At 45.7% G+C, this 18898-nt stretch overlaps 1 long non-coding RNA gene across 1 annotated transcript; it reads right to left on the bottom strand.

The window, feature by feature from the left end:
- Positions 1 to 242: 242 nt before the first annotated feature.
- On the bottom strand, positions 243 to 11332 carry LOC143435726 (uncharacterized). The gene is made up of 3 exons (XR_013106185.1): positions 11196 to 11332; positions 9340 to 9544; positions 243 to 1596 (listed from the first exon to the last, which is right to left on the bottom strand). It is a non-coding gene; the product is annotated as an uncharacterized LOC143435726 (long non-coding RNA).
- Between the last annotated feature and the right edge of the window lie 7566 nt (positions 11333 to 18898).

Genomic DNA, 18898 nt, shown 5'->3' with positions numbered 1-18898 from the left:
TTCTCAGATCACTGGAACACACGTCTATTATATAACTTTCCTATCCTTGTGAAGAAATGTATGGACAGCACTAGTAAGTAATTTATTTTCAGTTTTTTTTTTTTTATTTTATTGAATATTTTATTTGTTTACATTTCAAATGTATCCCCTTTCCTGGTTTCCCCTTTGGAAGTCCCATCCTCCCTCCCCCTGCTTCTATGAGGGTACTCTCCCACCCACACACCCACTCTTACTTCCCTGCCCTGGCATTCCCCTACACTGGGGCATTGAGCCTTCCCAGGACCAAGGGCCTCTCCTCCCATTGATGTCTGACAAGACCATCCTCTGCTACATATGCAGCTGGAGCCATGGGTCCCTCCATGTGTACTCTTTGGTTGGTGGTTTAGCTCCTGGGAGCTGGGGCGGGGGGGGGGGAGGATCTGATTGGTTGATATTGTTGTTCTTCCTATGGGATTGCAAACCCCTTCAGCTCAGCTCCTTCAGTCCTTTCTCTAACTCTTCCATTGGGGACACTGTGCTTGTGGGGAGCTGACATAAGCGGTTATCATCCTTGCAGCCATCTTGAGCCATATACCCTGACAAGAGACTTGTTTACAACAGCCTACAACAGCTGAGCACACTCTGATAACATCTTGTTTTAGATAACCAGGATCTTCCCTTGGGTGTGTGAGATTTAAAGGTGTGAGACTTAAATGTGTGATTTAGAGACAAGACTTAAAGGCGTGACTTAAAGGTGTGACTTAGAAGTGAAACATATAAAAGGCGAGAGGCAGACAGAAGAAGGTAATTTGAATCAGGACTTGAGACTCAGAAGAAGGAACTTGGAACTGGGAAAGAGACTAGCAGCTGGAACTAGGAACTAGACACTTGGACTAGAGAACTGGGATTAGGAATTGGTGCCGAACCCAGGACTTGAGACTTGGAGGCACTAGGCACCAGGGACTAGGGGCTAGGAACTCAAGACTTGGGACTTGGACTAGGAACAAGAGACTTGGAGAGAAGAGAGACTGAAGAATAAACGGGATTGAATCACACTCTGTCTGATCGCCATTCTTCAAGTCAGTCCTCACTCACTCTCTTGCTGAACCCCGACTGGGTGGACCGAAGCAACTTTTGGCAGTGCGGGTTCCAACATTGACAGAGCGGTCCGAGACATTTTGGCCTTCAAATGTGGGGTAGTGCAGCTCTCAACCTGTGCTCAATCCAATGATTAGCTTCAAGCATCTGCCTCTGTATTTGCCAAGCTCTCAGGAGATAGCTAAGGGATTTTGTTTTGAAACTAGGATCTATATTCATGCTGGGTTACCCGACCTCCCCCTTTTCTCTAAGCATATTTTTAATTTTTTAAATGTTTTGAATACCAAGACAGAAATTTTAAGATTGAGTCTTATTATTTTTAGGGGTGGGTGGCTGTGTGCGTGCACACAAACATGTATGTGTATATATGCAGGTGCCTACAGAGACCAGAACCAATGATCCCCCCTGAAGCTAGAGTTACAGGTGATTTTTGAGCCATCAGACTGGGTGCTGGAAGCCAAACTGGGTTCCTCTGCAAGATTAGTAAGTGCTCCTAACTGCTGAACCATCTCTCCAGCCCTGAAATTTAAAAAGAAAAAAAATGTTTACTATTGACTGTATACCACCAATCAAATGTTTAAAATATGAGCCAATGACAGTGCTTTGTGTATGTTTTTCTTCTAGGTTTTCAAGCATAAATAATAATCTATTGCATCATTTATTTCAAGAGCTGAAGGAATTCTCAAAAAAAAAAAAAAAGTGTATTCACCTCTCATCAGCCACCAGTCGGAAGTGAGCATCTTAAAGCAGCCGCTGCAGAAGTAGAGAGATCACGAAGACTGGCTAAGTTAACAACCATTGTGTATCACACACACTGTGCCGTGAGACATAGCTTCTCTCTAACAAATAGCAGAAGTGCTTGGAAATGAACCCATTGAACGGAGAAGTGACAGACAGTCAGGAGGTAGTGATGGATTAATACTAGTTACCTCCCCCTCCACATAAATGAGCTAGCATTTCAAACATGGAGGAACATGATCTCTTTCTCGATTTAGTATTTTGTCCTCCTTGGAGTAGAACAGTCAGGAGGGGTGGAGACATGGCTCAGAGGTTAAGGTTCCTTGCTGTACATGAAGCGGACCTGACCTCTGTTCCGAGCATCTACGTTGGGTGGCTCTCAACTACGTCGAACTCCAGCTCCATGGGACCCAATGCCCTCTTCTGACCTCTACAGGCAGGAACACACATCTCACACACACACAGAGACACGGCACATAAATTCTACAAAGTCAAAGTGACTCTTCAAAAGTGGGTAGTTATGAGCGATAAAGAGAACACAGTGATATCCATGGCAGCCACCGAGCATCAGATCAGGAAGTAGAGGCCACACAGCAAGCAGAAGTACATGTATAACTCGCTACATAATGTCAAAGGTCACTGTGAAATTCGGAACACTGACAAGTAGTTAAAGAAATTGAAAGAAAGTAACAGAGAAGCAGCAATCCCCCCCTCCATTGGCCGTGTAAATGTGAAGAAGCCGGTGACTCTCGCAGACATGCAGGGAGCAGACTATGACCATCAGGAAGTTCCTCCCGTGTGATGCTCTTCCATAGGGAAAGAAGAGGCAGACCACCGGTCCTTCCCTAAACACACTGGCTGCTCCAATACTCATTTCTTTTACAGTTTAAGCCCATCCTGCCCACCACAATGCCAGCTCACAACAATGCCACTGATGGTCCAGCATGCCCAGTGAGGCAGAGAGCTCACTAGCTCCCCACACAAGCACAGTGCATTTCTGGTCCCCCAGGCTAGTCTTTAGGAGGCCAAAGAGAATGGGTATCCTACTTAACTAATCCGTTAAATTAAGCTGTAGAGCACATTTATACACATTGAAGTATTCTTCTCTGGAATCGTGGGTCTCATAATATCCACTTAATGCATTGTTCTTTAGCGCGCACGGGCTTCTACCTGCTCGCAGCGCCCGCCCGGCCCTTCAAATGAAACGTGGGTCGACACCCCCATTTAATGTCTGCCTTCACAAGGACTGTGATTCAACAGGGACACCAGGGGCCAAAGGTTCAAAGAAGGACAGAGCAGCAGGAAATACATTGGCCAGAACAGAAGAAAGTATTTGCCTCTGGCAGGATTACTAATTGGGTATTGTACTCAAAGAGCAACAACCTGGTGAATGTGGTTTTTCCCTCTTCAATGGGAAAATACATCCGCTGACATACAATGTTTAATGACTTCAGGAAAATCCAGCCTTTAAGGATGTCAGTGATTGGTACTATCCCCCCACCCCCAAGGCCATACATACATCTGAAACCATTACTACAGAGCAGTAGTGGGTGGAGCCATGTTAAACCAATTATCCTAAGAAAAAAGAATGATGGTATACTTTTCAAAGATAGGTCCAGAGGGCACAGTTGTAAACAATATGGGAGGCACCGAAACACTCTGAGTGCAATGAGTGTGGGAAGACTGAGTGTTACCACTGTAGTCTATTCCCAGCGAGCATTAACTGTCTGTCTATGACGGCTAGGATCAGGATGTCACATATAGATAGGTTCACGGATTTAAGCATTTGGTCTCCAGTTGCTGGCACTGTTTGGGGAAGTTTAGGAGGCACAGCCTTGCTAGACGTCTTAGTTAGGGTTTCTATTGCTGTGATGAAACACCACCAACAAAAGCACATTGGAGAGGAAAGGATTTATTCAGTTTACAGATCACAGTCCATCACTGGAGGAAGTCAGAACAGGAGCTCAAATAGGGCTGGAACCTGGAGCAGGGGCTGATGCAGAGGCCACGGAGGAGTGCTGCTTACTGGCTTGCTTCACATGTCTTGCTCAATCTGCCTTTTTATAGAACCCAGAACCACCAGCCCAGGGATGGCACTATCCACAATGGGCTGGGCCCTTCTCCACAGAACAATAATTGAAAAAACGCCCTGCAGCTGGATCTCATGGAGGCATTTCCTCAACTGAGGCTCCTTCCTCTCTGATGACTCTAGCTTGTGTCCAGCTGACACACAAAACCAGCCAGTACAACTCAACTGACCCCTTGTCAACTTGACACACAAACACATCACTATTAATCCTCAACCCTCCCTTTCTTATTCATCCCCAGGATCTCACATTTAAAACATAAGTAACTTTAAAAGACCCATAGTCTTTGCAAGTTCAAACACATCAACATTTCAGTCTCTTGTAAAATAGTCAATCTTTTAAATCTAAAGTATTTTTAAATCAAAGTCTCCCAGCTGTGGGCTCAAATCAAATGCTTTCTCACATCAAGGGGAAAAATTCAGGGCACAGTAACAATCAAATCAAAGTGAAATCAAAACGCCAACCATCCAACGTCTGGGATTCATTCATCGTTTTCTGGGCTCCTACAAGGGTTTGGGTCTCCAGCTCTGCCCTCTGTAGCACACAGTGTGTCTTCTAGGCTCCAGCTGGTTCCACTCCACTGCTGCTGCTGTTCCTGGTGGCCATCCCATGGTACTGGCATCTGCAAAAAGCTGGGGTCTTCTGCTACAACGGGCCGCACTCTTACCAATAGCCTCTCAGAGGCTCTCTTCATGATGCCAAGCCTCAACTTCTTTGTATGACCCCTTCAGTGCTAGGCTTTCAACTACCACTGAGGCTGCACCTTCATCAATGGGCTCTCCTGGACGCTCACAGTGCCAAGCCTCGACTACTCTCCATGACTGCTTCATGCCTTCAAAACCAGTACCACCCTGTAGGTAATGGCTGGAAACCACAGGGTTCCTCACGACAGGCTCAGGCTGTGGGTAGTTGGCTGGGAATGCCCTGGGTTCCTCCAGCTGGAAGTTAGGCCTGGATGCTGTGGGTCCACAGTTCCTCATGGTGTGGCCCCAACGACACACGAGAAAGTCCTTGGGTTTCCAGAATGGGTTTATTGACATGACGGATCGTGAATGGATCTGGATGCACCACCCCCCCCCCATAAAACCCAGGGCAGTCCTGAGTTAAATAGGGAGGAAAAGAGGGGGGCTGGGGAGGAATGCTTAATTGGCTCCACCCTCTGGCCTTCAGGTACCTCATTAGTATGTAAGTCTCTCTAGGGCCTAAGGCCTGTTTATCACCCCTCCACCTGTGTCCTACATGACTGAAGGGCGCAGGTTGAATGGAGATTAGACCTCGTGTCAGGAGCCTGGGTTCTGGGGGCGTGGCCAAACCCACAACCACCCAGGCAACTTTTGCACATTACCAAGTTCAACTGCAAGTTGGAAGTATATCCTTGGCTGCCTCTGAAACACAGCTTCTCTGTGTTCTCAAAAAAACACTTCCCAGAAGATTTCACCTCAGCGATACTGGTCTCTTCTTAATCACTGCTAATTTCTTAGCTCCAGCTAACCAGCATCAATTGCCCCAGTAATGCAAAGGCTTCACTTTAGTAGTTCTGGTGTCTCGTTAATCACAGCTGATTCTTCAGCCCCAGCTGACCAGAACCATAGACTTAAGTCAAACTAGCAAACGGTTCTGGTCGAGTCTTTAATGTTCCCTCTGAAATGTCACAGGCCAGGCCTCCATCTTCTGCACTGCTCCCAGCATTCTTATCCTCCAAGCTCCCACAGAACATCCCACTGAGCTCTCAATACTCAGTGGCTTTTCTAGCTCAGAGATCCAAAGTTCTTCCACAATCTTCCCCAAAACATGGTCAGGTCTGTCACAGTGATACCCCACTACACTGATACCAATTTGTCTTAGTTAGGGTTTCTATTGCTGTGATGTAACACCATGACCAAAGAATACATTGAGGAGAAAAGGGTTTATTTGGCTTACAGCTCTAGATCTATAGTCCATCACTGGACAGGACACTCGAACAGGACAGGAACCTGGAGGCAGGAGCTGATGCAGAGGCTGTGGATAGACACTGCTTACTGGGTTACTCTCATGGCTTGCTCAGCCTGCTTTCTTAGGACCACCAGCCTAAAGATGGCTCCACCCACAGTGGGCTGTGTGCTTCCCCAGTGATCACTAATTGAGAAAATGCCTTACAGCTGGATCGCATGGAGGCATTTCCTCAGCTGAACTTCATTCCTCTCTGATGACTCTGGCTTGTGTCAAGCTGGCACACAAAACCAGCCAGCACACCGGAGGAACCGGCTGACGGGGTTTTGAGCGTCTAAAGATGTGTACCATCACCAGCTTGTTCTCTCTGCTTCCTCCTTGTGGTTCAATGCATGTGCTCTGAGATTTCTGTTACAGGCTATGCCTGCCACCTGTTGCCATGGCTCCACTGTCATGGAGGCTTATACATCCAGAACCATAAGCACAAATAAACTGCCCCTCCTATAAGTTACCTTGGTGAGAGTGTTTGAGTTTCATCACAGCAACAAAAATGTAACTAATACATTGTTATTTGGGATGATAAATTCCCATTGATATTATTTTTCAAATGTCTGGCCAGTTTTTCATCACACTAACATTCACCCAAGAGTATTTAGCATTTATACTACTATTTATAATACTTGTATAACAGTATTTGCCAGTAAATACCCACTCGTATTTACCCAACGGTCTACTTAAGAAAAAAGGAAGTTGATTCTGTTGGTCATAAATACAGACATTTTGGGTTTGGTTCTCCAGAAGAAGTCTGCCTCTCTCTGTTGGGTGACCCTGCCCAGAAACTCTATTTTACCCTCTTAACGTAGGCAAGGAGAAAAACATATGAGAGGAGAGAAGGAAGGGTGGTGTAAAAGAACCAGGCAGGAAGACAGACGGGAGATCGGCAGCTAGGCACGTAGAGACGGGTGCGACTCTGAGACCTTCCCCCTGGTTTGAGTCGTGAGTCCGCAAGCAGTCACTTGTTTTCTGTAGGTTTCAACTCTTCCTTGGTTATTTTTTTACCCCAGTCACTTACAGGGTGCTTGTTACCTTTAAGTCTCTAGGTAAGGTTAGGGTACACCAATAAACAAATGGACAAAAATCTTCTCACAAACATACTGCTAGATAGCCCAATAAATAACAAAGCTGGGCCTGCGTGGTGGCTCGGGGCTAAGGCCACTTCCTGTCAACCACGATGACCTGAATTAAATCCCTTGGACCAAGTGGAAAGAGAGAACTAACTCCATGGGTTGAGCTCTGACCTTGACATCTGTGCTATGATACACTTAACCACCCCCATACACATTGAAATGCATGTATATTGTATATAAATCTACAGAACTGTATATAAATATAAAAATAAAGTATAGGATATAAATATAAAAAAATAAAAATAGTTTAAAAGAAGTAACAAGAGGGTAATAAAGTATGTCATAAGCTGTATACATACTGTGTTTGTAACCCAAGTGTTTACCAAAGGTCTGTTATGATAACAACCCTTGGTCCCCAGATCGAGTCTTTAATGTTCTGTGTGGTAGAACTTTGGTGATGTAGGGCCTCATTGGAGTTTATTGCGTTTGAGAATTTCTCAGAAGGTCCCTTGGTCAATTCAAAGGCCCCTTGAGTTCTCTGGATTACTGTACGCAGAGCGAGCCTGGTGTGACCTTTTGCTTTCTGCTCCAGTTTGAGGTATGACCATTCGCTTCTGTGAGTGCTTCTGTGGCACTGTGGTACCCACCGTGCTCACCAGAGGCCAGATCAATGGGGTCAACCGTCTTTTTAGCATCAGTAGTGTGTCAAGGATTACGTCATAGTGATGAGAGGCTGGGTAGGCTGCTACAGCCATGAAAAAAATAAATGTCTTAGGAAAAAAAGATAGCATAAGGATCTGTCATCGTAAAAGTAGAGAGCGCTTATCTGAAAGTTAATTTATCAGAAAGTTAATGGTTCAGGGAACTAATTTCCAATGGCAGCACATATTCCATAGCAAACTGTTGAGAAAAAAAATAAAGGCAAAACAAAGAGGATGGGCTTTTATAAAACAATCTCTGGATACAAGGACTGTTGTGTCTCATGTCTGAAATCTTCCCCAAGGTCACGCGCCAAAGCCTTGCTTGCTAAGATAGGGAAGAAAAGGATGGATCAGAGAGAAGCCCGCTCCAGAAAAGAGAGATGGTAAATGACAAGGAAGGGTCGGAAAGAAGGAAGACTGAAACTCAGCAGAGGAAGCATTAAATCCTACAACTCTCGCTCCATGCTTGGGCGTCAGGAGCATGCGCTGTACTAATGTGAGGTCCGGCAGGCTCAGACAGCCTTGTCTCTACAACCTGGTTACCTGTAGCCCTTATGGCTTCTTCCTATTGACTATGGCTGTCCTACGGAACATTCCACGTTATTGACATCTCCAACACCATGAGGTTTCTTGTGGCAGAAATTTTCTGCCCAACGTATTTGCAGTGAGAGCTCTGTCATTGGACCGGGAAGAGGGAGGCGGAGCTAGGAATGGGGAGGAGAGAGGAACACAAGGGAGGCGGGGAAGGAGAGAGAGGCGAGACGAGATGGTGGCAGATATTACCCTCTTGCTGCTAACAATCTCAGGTAGTTATTCATATCAAGGTTCGATAATTGGGATAACAATTCTAATTGTGTGGCCATCTTCTGTATTGAGTATTTGCTGATATATAAATCTCTTTGGTTAATCTTTAAGCATCTAGAGTTTTGACTTACTGGGTTACTGGAAGGTGGGTTCAGCGACAACCAGGTGGTTATAGCTGTGTAGGAACTAGCAGTTCCAGGGACGAGTGAACTGGAGCTGGAAGCACAATGACTGGTCACTATGGGGACAAATTAGAGAGAGCAGCCCAGTGGAACCAGCACAGGAGCTCCGGCCCTGCTGGAGAGTTGGCAGGCCGAGAGTAGTCCGGCAGTAGCACGGGAAGTCTGTGAGTTCATTTTCTAATATCTCCCACTCCAGTTTCTATTTGCAGTCTGTGCTCACCCTCCAAGCTTTAAGCATTTCCCTCTTGGGGAGAGCTTTTGGTGCTGCTTCTAGAAATTTGGAATTTGTCACTTGGTTAGGATAAGGAAGTAGGCTCAGATAAGAATATTAGAAACAGTGACCACCAGGCATTGCTTTGCTTGATGACTGATCTCTTTGTCTTTGATCGAAGAGCTGACTAGGCTTTTTTGGATGTACCTAGTTCAATATAAAAGCACAGTGGGGAAAAAGAATAAAGCTGCTTCAGCCTCAGTACTGACTGGAATCATGTTCTAAAGCTGACTAATTGTCTTTTTCTTTTCAATCCTCACTCCCTCTCTTGCCACCCTGTTGACTGACTGAGCTGACTTGGTCACTGTCTCAGGAGCTGCCTGCAGGGATCCCGACCCTGGCACGCTTTGACTTGACTCCCAGGCTTCCCTTGAAGCTTTGGTAGAAAGGTCCATGACTTTGTAACTCTTGCACTCTGCATACCTGTAAAACCAGTGTCCTGTTGTGATGCCAAGTTGTAGCTCCAGGCTGGAGCAGTGGCCGATGCATTCCTGGACAACAGCTAACATGGCCTCTGGGTGCCTTGGCAGCTGATCCCAGGAAAAGCACTTCTCTGGATGGTCCTGTGCAAGCAAGGTATGGCTGTGAAGCTTTTGCAAGAAGAGTTTACAGTTCTGCAACCTTGAGCCTACAATGGACAGAGTTTGGTCAGTTCTGGAAATCCCCTCAAAGCATCTCTCCTATTGTCCTACTTAACGTCGCCCGGGTTCCCATCAGCAATGTTGGTCTCTTTAGCAGTCACCTCCTCCTTGTCTACAACATCGACTCCTGATCACCATGCACACTTTGCAAATCTTCCACTCTGCTTTTTACTCCAGATTCTTACTACAGATGCATCTAAAAGTTACCAGCCTCGTGCCACTTCCTAAATGCTACACTGTCATGAAATATCCCCTGCAAAACCAGTGGTTCTCAGCCTTCCTAACGCCTCAACCCCTTTAATATGGTTCCTCACGTTGTGTCGACTGCCCCACCATAATATTATTTTTGTTGCTACTTCATAACTGTAACTTTACTACCGTGGCGAGTCGTCGTGGTGTAAATATCTGTTTCCAACGGTCGCTGGTGACTTCTGTGAAAAGGTCAATCAACTCCCAAGATTGAGAACCACTGCCTTAGTCTGTTATCTTAAGTTCAGACTTCCACAAAGTTTCGAGATGTGAACAAAACAGACAACTTATTTGCTGGAATTTAACATGAACGGCCTTTAGTCTACTTCTTGATAAGAGTTTTCACTCCCCTTTGGAACTTGAACCTGACTTTCCCCACCCACATTCCTATGGACATCCGTGTGTGTGTGTGTGTGTGTGTGTGTGTGTGTGTGTGTGTGTGGTGTGTTGGGGGTGGGGGAAGCATCCTCTGTGCTGCACAAAGAAATACTCTAAGAAAGGAAAAGTAGCCTGCAAGGCAGTTTTGGGTGTTTTGTTTTGTTTTGTTGTTTTCTGCAGAAGGGGTATGCCATTGACCCAGCTGGGCTAGTAAGCACAGTGGGGCAGGAAACTTTTATTCTAGGGCAAGGGGTGACTGTCTCTCATCCCAGTGGTGGGAGCTCTTCATGATCTGTCATGAGGGAGAGGGTTGTGGTACGAGAATCCAGACTCAGGAAAGTCAGGGACTGGGCAACCACAGGTAAATCACAAAAATGATGAAGGCTTATGGCACAAAGCCAGGGAAGGACAATATTGGCCTTTCTCAGGCTACCTACTTTTTATTAAAACAACAACATAAAACTAAAACAAAACAACAACAAAAACGGTCACTCACACTCTTCTCAGCTCCCAGCAGAATTATTAAGCCGACCTTGCATCTGTCTCTGCGAGCTCCACTGTATCTGATCCCAAGATCAAGCATTACGGTAACAGAGGCATGGGGCAGCCGTTACTCACATCAGAGTGGACAAGAATCAGAGCAAGTGGCAGAGAGGAACGAACGAGACAACCTTCCAAAAGCTGCTCTTAACCCTTTTCCCTCACTAGATCCGTCCTCTCAAACTTTCCAGAACCTTTCAAAAAAAAAAAGCACCTGCAGCCTGGACCAAAAATCCAATGTATGAGTTCAGATGAGGTCATTTTGTTTATACCACTGTTGTATTAATTTTTGATTAATTAATCCTGGCGTGGGGTTGCTTCCTGCCTCAGTGGTTTAGGTTCCTGAATGAAAGACACATGCACAGCCTTCATATTCTAAAATGCCTTAAGCAGCACAATAGCTGGACGATTGCCTCTCCTCCATGCTGGCAGACTCTTACCTCCCACCAGTAATTCTGAGTTACTACTTACTAACTACTAAGTTCCGTCTTGGCTGCTTCGGACCCATTTGGGCAGCCTTTTGGGCCGCCCTTTCTTGGCCCAGAGTCCAGGAAGTTCTCCTTGCTTCTCCACGGCATGATGGCCTCGGTCTCTCCCCTATCCACACTCTCCTAAAGCATGGCCGATCTCCTTCCTCTCCTCCTCCCAGTAAAATCCTGTCTCTGTTTGTCCTCCCCAACTATTGGCTGCTGGCATCTTTATTTACCAATCAGAACCAACTGGGGGCGGGGTCCCAGAAGCTACCGGCACTCTTGTGTAAACAGATTTATGAGAGACACAAATTAGCATTAGAATGCAAGCAGCTATATACCATAGCAATAAAGAATATCTGTTTTTCTAGTGATAGCTAACTCTGAAGATGTCAGTGACTCACCTGAGGGCACAAAGCCAGGGAAGGACAACTTGGGCTGGACCCAGGTCTTAAAACTACAAACACTGTCATTAATCCATCTTGTCTGTGGTTTACAGTGAAACACGCTTTACCTATGGTCCTGACTGAGACTCAACTTACCTTTTAAGTAGAAAGCCTTCGACATCTTCAGAGCTGTTATGCAGTGCCTATATTCTCGGTAGCTTCTCCGGCTATTGGCTATTTTAGCATTTTCAGATCCAAATGATCTGGTTTCATACAAATAGGCCATCCGTCCGCTGACAAAGGAGAAAGTACACCAGCCACAGACCCGGCAAAGACGATAGCACGAGTGTGAGTTCATTTCATTGATACTGGAATAAGATAACCCGCAAAGCTACCAAGATGGCTACTCTTGTCAACTTCATCAGGAATTAACTAAAACACGAGAATGGAAGGGCATACTTGAAAGGGGGAACTTTTTGCTTAATTTGAAAGGGGAAGGTCTATTTCTAATCTGGATCTTTGAGGTGGGAAGATACCTTTAAAAAAAAAAACAAAACTTTTAATTGATTCTTTGTTTCACATCATGTACCCCAGTCCCCCTCATTTCCCCATCCCCTCATATCTTCCCTTCGATCTTGAAACCTCCAAAAGAACACACGAACACACACACACACACACACACACACGGCTTACACAGCCTAGAAAAAAACATCTCACCATGGAAGCTAGCGTATGTTACCGTGTGGGAGATTTCCCACAGTATATCTCTCTGTCCACACATCTTCACTAGTGAATGTTCACTGCAATAAGTCTGGTTCAAATCTCTGGCTTCTGTGACACCATCAATTTTGGACCCTCATCAGGACCCCTTGTTATCAGTTATCTTGTTGTCCTGTGTTGAAACTTTGGATCAGCGGGACTGGCCCTTTTACAAATCCCAACCTTTCACAGATGATATAGATTTGGGGGTGGGGCCAACTTAGAGCCCTGGATCTGGGCCTGGGTGGTAGCTGAGCTGCCCAGCCTGCAGGCTCTCCCTCATCCACACCACCTGGGTGAGCTCTCCAGCACTGCTTTGGCTAGGCCACCGGGTGCAACCACAGGCAGGAGGCAGGGTCAACTCTCCTGCCCTCATGCCTTCCGGGTTGCTCACTCGTGCACACACCTCCAGAGGCAACTCTACTGTGCTGCCCAGTCAAGGTGCGGGCCCACTCTCCCGTGTGATGCAGCCTGTGAGGGGCTGGGCCAGCTCTCCCTCCCTGCTCTCACACCCTCAGGGCTGGCTCACCTGTGCCTTCGCCGTCAGAGCCAGCACCATGTTGCCCAGGCAAGATGGAAGACCCGCTCTCCTGAGTGCTATAGTCAGTGAGGGGGCAGCGTTAGCTCTCCCACTCTTGTGCCATCCAGTCCAGCTCTCTAGACTACTGCAGGAGGTGAAGGGGGGAAGAGAGAAGAACATCACACACACACACACACACACACACACACACACACACACACACTCTGCTTACACACCACCTCATGGCAGATGAGTGGCAGAGCCAGCTCTCCTGTCGCCCTCGGAGCTGCCTCACCCATTTACCCTCCATGCGGGCCAGCTCTACTGTGTACCCCAGGCATAGTAGCAGGCTTCCGCTGGTGAGAGGTGGGGTCAGCTCTCCAGAGTGCTAGAGTCAGTAAGGGGCGAGCCAGTTCTGCACCTGGATAGCCACGTGGTCCCAGATGGCTGCCCCCACCCAGGATGAGCCCATGTTCTCTAGTGGAAATATGAACCACGGAGGTCAACACTGACCCCTGCCACTGTAATGCCACGGACCCAGACTTGGTCTTCAGGAGCAGCTGGGACTGAGACTTCATCATAGCACTGGGGGGTGGGGCTGCTCCTCTCCATACTTGAGCCTCTAATTCCATCTCTCTCCATAACGCTCAAGACGCTGTGCTTCTCAGTCTCTCCCATCTGTCCACCACATACTCGCGCACTGTGGTGGCTCCAGCTGTAGATTGGCCACATGGCTGGCAGGCCCCTGGGTGGCATCCTCTGTCCACTCTGTGTGGTACGGTAGAAAGCAGATGTCTATGGCCTGCCTGTGCTTTACACAGGAGGGCAGGTCTGTGGGTGGCATGGCTGTCCATAGGTCTCTCTGTCTGTCTTCCCCCTCCCTGACTGCACTATGTGGTGGCAGGTGGGGTTCTGTGTGTCTATAGCTGGCCTCTGAGGTGGGGTGGCAGATCTGTGAGTGTCTTTCTTTGCCCACACTGCCTAGCATGGTGTAATACAAATTTCTGTCTGTCTCTCCTTCCACGCTGTGCTGCCTGGATTTGATTTGATGTGATTTGATTTTTATAGACATAAAAGAACTTTGGCCACCAAGCCAGGCATTAAGCTAAGACTGCCATCTGCTCTGCCCCTGCCTGATATAAGAACACCACCACCACCAACATGGTATCTCTTTGCCCACTGCCTGGGAGGAGAAGATATTCCTTTAATCCAGATCTTTTGAGGCAGGAAGACCCACCTCTCATCTGGGCCACGCTTTCTGCTAGAAGCCTGTTAAGGAGATGGATGAAGAAGAGTTTGCTCTTTGTCTGCTTGCTCTCACCTTGCTGGCAAACCCATTCCTTCAATGGTATTGCAGCCTACTTCTTTGGTATTCCAGCTGAGAGATTCAGCCTTGCAGACTGAATAATTGCTGGATTCTTGGGCCTTCAGTTTATAGGCAGCCATTGTAGGACTGGCCAGACTACAGCCTGTATTCATTCTAATAAATCCCCTTTCTGTATGCATAGATTTACTCTGTAAGTTCTGTTAACTCTAGAGGACCATGACTAATGCAGTCACACAGGGGAAAACGTTCATTTTGGCACATAATCCACAAAGCAGCGAGGGCGGAGCTAACTAGTGTGGTCTACATCGAGGGCGGAGCTAACTAGTGTGGTCTACATCGAGGGCGGAGCTAACTAGTGTGGTCTACATCGAGGGCGGAGCTAACTAGAGTGGTCTACATCGAGGGCGGAGCTAACTAGAGTGGTCTACATTGAGGGTGGAGCTAACTAGAGTGGTCTACATTGAGGGTGGAGCTAACTAGAGTGGTCTACATTGCTGTGCCGAATACAGACAGGAATAACAAGTTTCTGTCCTTGAAAAGCTCTTAAGGTGTCCAAGTCACGAATGGTTAAAATGTAGTCTGTCCAGTGTGAAGGGAGATGGAAAAACTCAACTTTGTAGATGAAGCCATTTACTGCGCCACCTCACTGAACGGAAGGAGGACAGGGACATTTCACAATGGAGATGTTTTAATGTGAAGAAATAGTTTCCACCTCTCAGAAGAGTCCCTTTCTGTTGACAACTGTCATCTTGTCAGAACCTCTTCAGAACTGAACATTAGTCTGTCTGTAACTTGTGCAGTTGTACCCCTTGTCATCCCCACAAGGTCACAGACTCCTTGCAGACAGCATCTAAATATTATGGTTCCTGTCACACAGGGTCTTGCACAGCCTGTGACAGAATTAGATCCAACTGAAACTGCCAAAGTCTTCACACAGGCAAACGGCAATGAAGATCCACAAAATTCTCCGACAATCATCGTGTGCAAAAATAGCACTTACAGCCTTAGCAAGGGGGGAATGCCACAGGTGAGAAACAGCTCACAAAAGCACCTCGCAGCATGTAGGCATCACAAAATAAACAGCACCCGGGTTCTCATGGCCCACGAACCTTTCAAAGGACCAGAGCCCAGCTGTAAGAGCACATCTGGCTGATGCCCTGGTAGCACTGAGGTGAAACTGCATGGGCTCCTAAGGTGAGGTTTACAGAAATGATCCCCGTGGCTAATAGGGAAAGGACTGTAGCTGACATGGACATATGTGGTCACTCTGAAGAGCTTTGCTGTTTTTAACAAGGAAAAAGGAGAGAGAAAGGAGAGCCAAGCGGGTAAGAAGAAGCTAACTCCATGCTGGGATGTGGTGGGATAATAACTCCATGCTGGGGTGTGGTGGGATAAATGGAGATGTGCAAGTGTCCCCAAGAATTAGCTGTGAGAAAAAAAGCCACCAAGTGGAGGAGCAGTAGCACTCCTGGGCCAGCAGGGAGAAGACATTTCTTAGGTTCCCTTAAGAAACAGGGCACGTTGACCAAGGTGTCTCTACCTCCCAGCATAAAGCCTTATTGAAGCCACAGAGGGAAACTTGAAAAACCAAGTACTTAACCATGAGCTGGTAGCACACACCTTTAATCCCAGCACTTGAGAGACAGAGAGAGGCAAGTAGATCCCTGTGAGTTTGAGGCCAGCCTGATCTGCAGAGCGAGTCCTAGGACAGCCAAGGCTACACAGACAGGTGAAAACTTGCCTCAAATAAAACAAACAAACAAACAAACAAACAAAAAAACCAACAGAAAGACACTAAATGCTTAATTTTAGCAATAAAAATACTGCCATTTCTGTTCTGTTTTATTGCAAGTTGAAAGTTTTCATACAACTCTGATATGTTAATGACTGGCTGCAATTGTCTGTTAACAATCTTATCCAGATTTCCAAACTTCAGCAGAAATAAGATGGGGGAACATAAAGGAGACAGGTACACCAGACAGAGACTCCATGAAAGTCATGACACAGTCAAACTGGGCAATGGAGAGGAGAGTTTACATTTGTTATTATGTTGTAGAAAGGGTTTGGGAAAAGCAGTAAGAAATTTTGCAGTTCTGTAGCGCTCACAGTAGTTCAAAGCCCACTGGGGACAGGTTGAGAGCAGTTACCAGAACAACGGCAGAAAGAGCAATGAAAAGAAAGACCAAGGGAATTTTGGCTTTTCAGAGAAATGTACCGCTGATGTGAACAGCAACCCAGCAAAGGCCTCAGGGGTTCAGTGTGTCGACCTTGTTCTCATTCTTCTGCCTCCTGCTAACCTAGTCCATAAACCAAGAGCAAGCAAAATCTGGAGAGCAAGCGTGTCAGTAAAGGCAGTCTGTTTCAATCACACTGGACACAGAGAGGTGTGGGAAAGAAAGAGGAAGAGCTAGAGAAACCAAACAGCCTAATTCCTCTTCCTTCAACACAGCGCTCAGCCTCGCCTCTGAAAGGAAGAAGGAAAAGTTAGGTATATGCCAACACAGGACACTCTTGCAATTTCATCAGCTACCATAGTTGTACAGGATGTCAATGTGGTCAGATTTCTACATAGAAATAAATGCTACCCACTGTAAGTACTCTTCATAGAGGAGAAGATGGGGAAACATGACAGCTAATTAATAGAAAGCTTCTATCATTCCTTTCCTTATAGCAGCTGTTCTTAAGGGCTAAGGTAAAAATCTTAGGTTGGAAGATTTCTGGGCAAAGATGGCAGTTTAAAGACTTTCTCTACAAGACTCTATGAGTGAAAAGCGTTCAAGTAAAGAAAGGTATGTAGATACGGGAAAAAGAGATGTCTCAATTGGTAACTTGGGTTCATAAAACAATCATTACATGAACTACAGACTGGGATTAGAGCAGAGTTTCCTACAGTTTCTGAAATGGCCTTAAAGGTGTTTTTGCTTTTTTATACAATACAAAGTGTCAGTCTTAGCATTGATGATGATAAAGTCAGAATACCAGAAACACTGGGAAGTTCTACTCCCTACAGTACCAAATTTAGCCAAGACTTAATTTTTATATGTATATACACATAACCACATCCATCTCGTTAGTGTGGAAATTTCATTTTCTCTTTAATAAATGGTACAATGACATGTTTTATAATTGTTTAAAGGTGAATGTCTTCATGTTTATCATCAGAAAATTGTATGACTATTTCATAAATCTGTGTACCTGGTGCTGCATAAAAATTTCTCAGGGAAAATTTTCCCAAGTGAAAAACAAAAAGAAATTAAAGATTAAAAGAAAGATAAAGAGTCTTCCACTCATTAGAAGTCTCTCACTCCCCACCTACCCATTGAAAGGTTGGGATCTGGAAGACAAATATTTCAGCCTTTGCACAAATATCTGGGTCTGGAGGTACACACCTGTAATCCCAGCACTTGAGAGGTAGAGAGGCAGCTGTGTGTGGACAGGGATGGTGAATTCAATACCAGCCTGGGCCACACAGCAAGACCTTGTCATTCATATATATATATATATATATATATATATATATATATATATATATATATATATATATGTGTGTGTGTGTGTGTGTGTGTGTGTGTGTGTGTGTGTGTGTGTGTGTGTATAATAAAACAAAAAAGGTGTTTTTATTGTTTGAAAAATTTAGGGGGTGGTATGGGCTTAACAAAAAAATAAATAATTGACAAGTAATAATTGTATGTATTTCTCAAATTCAGTGTTATGGTTTGTGATACATGTTTGTGTTATAAAATAATTCAAACTAATTAATAACCCACCCCCCAAAAAAGAAAAGCATCAAGTAGCATAACGCATGCTTTATACCTAAGATACAAAGGAAAGAGCATTGGAAATGGCAAAAGAGGTCACAGGCCAGCTGAAACACACAGAGAAACAGACAGGCCCTGCAGAGAAAAGGAAACATCAGCCCACGACCCCAACCTGGAAAAGCAAGACCAAGACCGTGAGACCAGTAATCCCTGACCATAGACAAAGCCAGCCTGTCATTCCTGACCATAGACAAACATGGCTCTCACAAGCCTTTAGCCCAGTGAGGGAATTTTATTACAGTAACCCCTGAATGAGAGACCAGCCTTAAAAGGAGGCCGCCATTTTGTTCTTCTAATATCTTAGAGCACTACTGCCAGATGCTACCTTAATGACTGACATGAGGCAGAGAAAGCAAGGCTGGGAATGGTATGAGTTTTTAAAACCCCAAAGGCAACCCCCAATGACCCAACTGCTCTAAGGCCATATCTTCAAAACAGTTCTACCAACGATGGAACCAATCATCCAAAGTCACCAGCCTGTGGCTGTAAGACTCATTCAAACCACGCCTTCAGTTTATCTGAAAATAATAACAATTCAATAGTCCATCAAGCTGTTTCCTGATGCATCTCTTCACGTTTGCAGAGCAAGCACAGAAGCATTAACTTCCATTGTTCCTGACGGAGGGACAGTTCACACACAGGCTCTCTGCTCACCACCCCACACTATGGGAGGCTGGCAAAGGAAGATCACTGGCAAGTGACCGGAGGAATAGACTCGTGGCACCAGATCAAAGAAGAAAACACTTTAGACAGACAGTCTCTAACTTTTTATACCCAGTGACTTTGATCTTCTAGAAAAAGACATACACAATCAATAATTTCCCTTCTCCCTAGTGGCTTCTCTGTGCTAGTATCATGTCTTCTAATTTAACCTTTTTTTTTTTTTTTTTTTCT

The sequence above is a fragment of the Arvicanthis niloticus genome, chromosome 22 (assembly GCF_011762505.2).
Source record: "Arvicanthis niloticus isolate mArvNil1 chromosome 22, mArvNil1.pat.X, whole genome shotgun sequence".
Lineage (NCBI taxonomy): Eukaryota > Metazoa > Chordata > Mammalia > Rodentia > Muridae > Arvicanthis > Arvicanthis niloticus.
This window is presented reverse-complemented; position numbering and strand designations above follow the sequence as displayed.